We start from the raw sequence: 5,760 nt of genomic DNA on the forward strand, positions 1-5,760 counted from the left end.
AGCCTCCTTGTTAAGGAAAGTCCTTCCCTAAACTGCGTGGCTGTAGGAAAATATTTGGTGGGACTTCTGCTATCTAGCTGGCCTTTTGATCAAGTCAGTTTTGTTTAAAATTGAGGATTTTACAAAGAAAGCACTGAAGAGAGAAGCAACGCTGTTCAGAGCGCTCGTGGCATGAGATGTATGTTTTGTGTCGCGGATATCATATGGAGATGAAAACACAATAATGCTGCTGTGTGTTTCGAGCCCCAGGCTGCAGGCATGTTGCTGTGTTTCCTTTATTTGTTTTACTACTTCCCCTCAAAACTTTTTTGCATCATTTTGGAGCTTTTCCCAAGTTGTGGTTTGCATCTCCTGTTTGCTCGCAGGAGGCCTTCAGTGGATGGCATTAAGTTGTGTTGCCATGGCAGAGGCTATTTGTTATAAAGAAAGACTGAAAGAAACAAATGCCATTGCCCTCATGTTTGAGGGATGGTGAGGAAAATATTTAACATCTTAATCAAAAGCTATTTGACTGGTGCATGAACTTTAGTTATCTACACATTGAAAACGTGGCAGAATTTGGCTCCTTCAAATGTACTTGAACTGGGCAAAGCCCATTCCACAGCTCTGACTAATCCACTTGTCGTGACTGGAATATTTAGGGTTGCTTTTTTATGTCCAGGTAAATCAAAACACAAGAACTAAGGCTCTGAAAGCAAAAATACTTTAAAAGCTCAGGGTGCTGAACTGGGTGGCTCCAAAGTGGTAAAAATCCACACACTTGACAAATGTCTCTGTTTATTGTTAGGACTTTTTCCAAGTGACTGAAAGCGTAGTTGAAACCTGACAACTCCTTCTCCCCCTCACATTCCAACTAAGGAACCAGTATGTGGTAAGATAACAGCCTAGTGCAGAGACTCTGATTATGCTGAAATTTTACATGGAAGTTGACTTCATCCAATTAATAAGAGCAGGAAATAGGTTTTGTTTTCTCTTTGGAGGGAAACATTAAGTAATGGCTTTATCTTAATTGGTCAGGCATTGCCCAAGGGACCAAAATTAAGTGGCTGTGGGCCATCAGAATGCTCAAGACAGGTAGAATTAACACCCTGATTAAAAAAAGGATTCAGATTGGTTTTCCAGTTTAAAAATAACAAAGTTCTACATGCCAAAAAATGTAATACAATAATGGAAAGCCCGGAGCTTATACAATGGGATCTGATTGTGATCTCTGTGCTCCATTTGTATTCATTTGCAGTGTGAAACAAAGGAAGGTGTTTGGATCCTCTGTCTTTATATAAAGCCTCTGCTACAGCACTCAGGCTGGTCTTGAACCAGGCTTCCCACAGTCTCGCTGCCAAATCTACAAAAATTTTCCTGGCTGACATTCAGGAAAGTACAGCTCGGGCAGTAGGATGGAAAGTTAAAACACTCTGCCTGGATACACTGAAACATATACAAACACTGCTTGACGTATGGCGTTGATTCACTCTGCACAAGCTGTCCCCACTCTATCCTAAGGGGAGAGAATTGTGAAGCTCTTTAAAATCATTTCAGTTAAGAGCTTTAGATGTTAGCAAGAAGAATAACCTAAACACTCATCAAGGCACTTTCACTCAGGGGATTAGCAATGTCCAGTCAGACTGTAACAATCTTCAAAGTAAGGGTGGGTTTGGTCCTTGAATGTGCAGCAGCGGGTGTATTTAAGAAAAATAACAATGGTTGAAGTTAGTATTATTCACCATGCGATTACAAGATTTCCCTGAACATTAGGGAAATTGTAGACATTTAGATGCTCAAGGTTACTCTTCCAGACCGGGGGTAGCTATTCTAATAGCATAGCATGAGGCACAAGCCTTATTTACAGTAGTGCCATCCAGTTAGTACCAGCTACCACAGAAATCCTCTGCTCATGGGACAGGAAATGTCTGACTGCCATGGGGAGCATAACAGACACTTGCCTTGTTTATAAAATATCACTGACTATGAGAATCGTGTTAACTAAGGGGCAAATGCTGCCCTCTGCCTCCCTCAATTCTTTAGAGGATCCCCTGGTGGCAGAATGTGTGGCTCCACTGTGCAAGGGAAGGAGGATCTTGATCTGAGGAGCTGTTGCAGAGGGGGACCTGCTCCATGTGAGGTCCAATCACAGCAGCATGCAGGGGAAGATCTGTTGCTGCACACAGTTGCAATCCTCTGTCCTGTAAGGAACTGTATTCAGGCTAGAGTTCACTATTTCAGCTTCAGGGCTGAAGCATCCTCTGAAGAGCAGATCCACAGCAACTCTGGGCACCCGAGGGGGAAGCATTAGCCCTACTCCTACCTCTGTACAGAGCCCAGCTCTGGGCTGAAGATATGTCCTTAAGCACAAAATCCTGCAACCTGCTATGTCAGAGTGCTAGTAGGAGAAAAGAGTAGAGGGCTATTTCTGCTGCCCTCTGTGACACACCAGGGTACAGTCCAGACCACTAGGGGGCTGTGTCACTTCTGCCATGCAACCTTGGATGCTTTACAAAGCCTTGCTGAAGTAGCTCCCAGCTGGGCTGCTGACAAACAGCCCTCCAACATGCAAGCCGTGCCCTGAGTGTCTGTGAGTAACTGCAGCCTGCCAGCCACAGTTCGGTTACACTCCGACACTCACCAGCCTTGGTTATACTGAAGGATGACCCTAACACACTTCCAATCTCAGATTTCCCCCAGAAATGTATGTCCTGTACTGCCCAGACCTTACCTGGACAGTACAACTATTTTAAGTCTGTTATTCCTTTAAGGGAATAATATGTCATTTTATTATTTCAAATAGTTATTCAGACACTTCAGTTTGAACACACTGGATTAGATAAAAAAGTAAAACAAGTTTATTAACTACAAAGAGATTTTAAGTGAGAACAAGTAATGAGGCATAAAAGTGAGAAATGGTTGCAAGAAAAATAAAAATAAAATGCTCATTAAAGCCTATCTTAATAAACTATATCAGTGTGATGCACTGTACCTCAAAGAAGCATCCTATAACCCGCATATTCATCATTTGTATATGGTTGTGATATTTCATACAAAGCATTCCTTGTAAGCTACCATATGAAAGGCCATGATTTGCCAAAACTCATTGTTCTGTCAAAATATGTATATAATTAATGTGTATCAAGCTATGTGATTTTGCTATATGGTTGTTATTGAAATTTGTATTTCGATACCCACAGCTAGCTCTCCAGTGGCAATAAAGGAGGAGACCACACCCAGGCGGGTCTTAAATGACCATTATCAGCCATTGACCAGCAGGGGAATTGTAAACAAGAGATTTACAATTCAGTAAGAGATAGTTGCGTAAGCACCACACAATGTCCTGGTGGGCCAGTACTTTTCCAGGGACATGAACTGAGAGTGTAAAATAAGGGACAGTGGCACCATGAGTCCACCTCTCTCCTCCCCCACCTACTCTGAAGACAACAAAAACACTGGGAAGACAAAGGCTTTGAACTAGGGAGATTGGTTTTAGGCTGAGAAGGGAATTCAGCCTGTGTATTAAGAATTGTAACCTGCCTGCAACATCCAGTGGAGTGAGAAAAACTGTTTGATTCAAACCTTACTGAGTCTGATAAAGTTTAGGATTTAAAATGTGTGTTTAATTTTTATTTCTTATGTAACATCCCTGGCTGGGATGATTTACTTGGGGATTGGTCCTGCTTTGAGCCAGGGGTTGGGCTAGATGACCTTCTGAGGTCCCTTCCAACCCTGATATTCTATGATTCTATGATCTGTGACCTTTATGCCTAGCACTTATCACTTACAATTTATCTTTCTGTAGTTAATAAACTTATTTTAATGTTTTATGTTTACCAGTGAGTTTTTCTAAAGTTCTTGAGGAATCTACTCGGATTACAAAGGCTGGTTCATGTCCACTATCCTTTGACAAAGTGATGAACTAATTAATGAGCTTGCATTGTTCAAGAGAAGATTTTGAGCAGTGTAAGATGGTACATTTCTGGGCGTGCAAGGCTAGGAGGCTGAAGGGATTTGCTGGTGTCTCCCCCTGTTTACTTCATGAATGGCTTAGAGAGCATTCATGCAATTTAGCTGGGTGTGTCCCTGCATGTTGTTGACTGAGTGATCACAGCACCTGGAGGGGTTTGCTGCTTGTCACTAGCAAAGCATCATGAAAGATAGACCAGGCTGGTAAGTTAAGAGGACACAGCAGTCCCAGAGTTCCAGGTTGTATACTGGGGATCTGTCACAATCAGATTTAAGCAAAGTTTCTCACCACATGCTTTCAACAGTTTTACTGACCAAACTCTTTAGATCAGGGACCTCGTCTCCCAGAGGCTAATGAATGCTTTCTATTATCTCTTTGGGTGCAGTGTATGTGATAGGTAGGGACAGAAAGAGAGGTCTCTTGGAATGTTTGTGACTTCTTTTTGTAGCTTCAGTGCCTCTTTTGAAAAACATTTCCAGCTGAGAACCAGGAGTCAAAAAGTCTATGTGGAAGGATATTCCCTGATTGTTTTTTCATCTGTTTGAACTTCCTTTGTCTTTCCTTCCTGCCTGATGACTGTTTACTGCTTAGATGTAAATTAAGCAGTGTACACAGTCCTTTGTTTAGGCCAGACCTGTTTGCCAACTTCTGTTTGGGCATGGTTGTGGGGTTTGGAACACATGTTAATAACACCATGCAAGGGAATTTTATAACTTCTCATACAATGTTGCCACGCATATTTTATCAGGACTATACTGACCTGCAAATAATGAGTTTTCAAATGATAGCTTACAAGACATGCCTTGTACAAAAAATATTACAATAGTGTGTAAGGTCTATTCAGTCACACTCTCCCCTTACAAAACTGCAGTAAGGTTAGCCATTGTCTGACCTGGAGGCAGCAGGTGAGGCTTTGTCTTTGTATGTAGATCTGTGATTGCAGATACCTCACTGAACCCCCACACAAAACTTTTGTAATAGTTTACCAGACCTATGAAAGACTGCAGCTGTTTCTTTCGTTTGGCCTACAGGCCAATTTATATTGACTTCAACTTTCAAGCAATGAGGGGATATTGGACCTCCCCCTACCCAGCATCCCAAATAAGAAACTCTGGCTCCTCCAGTTTTACACTCAGAGGCTTTTATGGTTAGGCCTGATTGACCTTTGACAGCACAATCTTTAAGTGTTTGGGGGTTGGTTTGTTTTTTTTTTGTGTGTGTTCAGCTCAAGTGGAAGTGACTTCAGCAAGGCATTGTAAGGCACCCAAGGTTGCAGGGCAGGGGTGACACAGCCCCTCACTGGTCTGGACTGGACTCTGGTATGTCACACCCTCCTATCCAGAGTCTTCCACAGACATGCATATATTTAGGAGAGCAAAATTGAAGTCTAATACTCAGGTGAGTCTCTTTAAGTCAGGCAGCATGACCTCCAAGGGGCATGGTCACTGGTTTGGGGATGTGATCAGACCCACAGTTCATGCCAGCATACACACTATGACCTGCATCAGGTACTAGGTAGGAATGCTATCTGGTAATTTTTAAGAGTATCGACTTGCAGGACACCATGCATTTGCACCCCAGCCCTCAGGATGGGTTTGGTCCCCACCACACGTCTGGCACTTGTTTACTCCCAGCCCTGCAAGCAGCTCCAAGGAGTAAGAGAAGTATTGTGATTAGTGTTATCATTTTCCCTCCACAAAGAGCAACCATAGACTTCTCAGTGAGGATGACTTTTATATTATGTCAACAGTCCAAGTAAACAAAGATAATAAATTATGAGCCCACTAGAAAGCGAAGCGTGTACAGGATTG

The sequence above is a fragment of the Gopherus flavomarginatus genome, chromosome 1 (genome assembly GCF_025201925.1).
Source record: "Gopherus flavomarginatus isolate rGopFla2 chromosome 1, rGopFla2.mat.asm, whole genome shotgun sequence".
NCBI lineage: Eukaryota > Metazoa > Chordata > Testudines > Testudinidae > Gopherus > Gopherus flavomarginatus.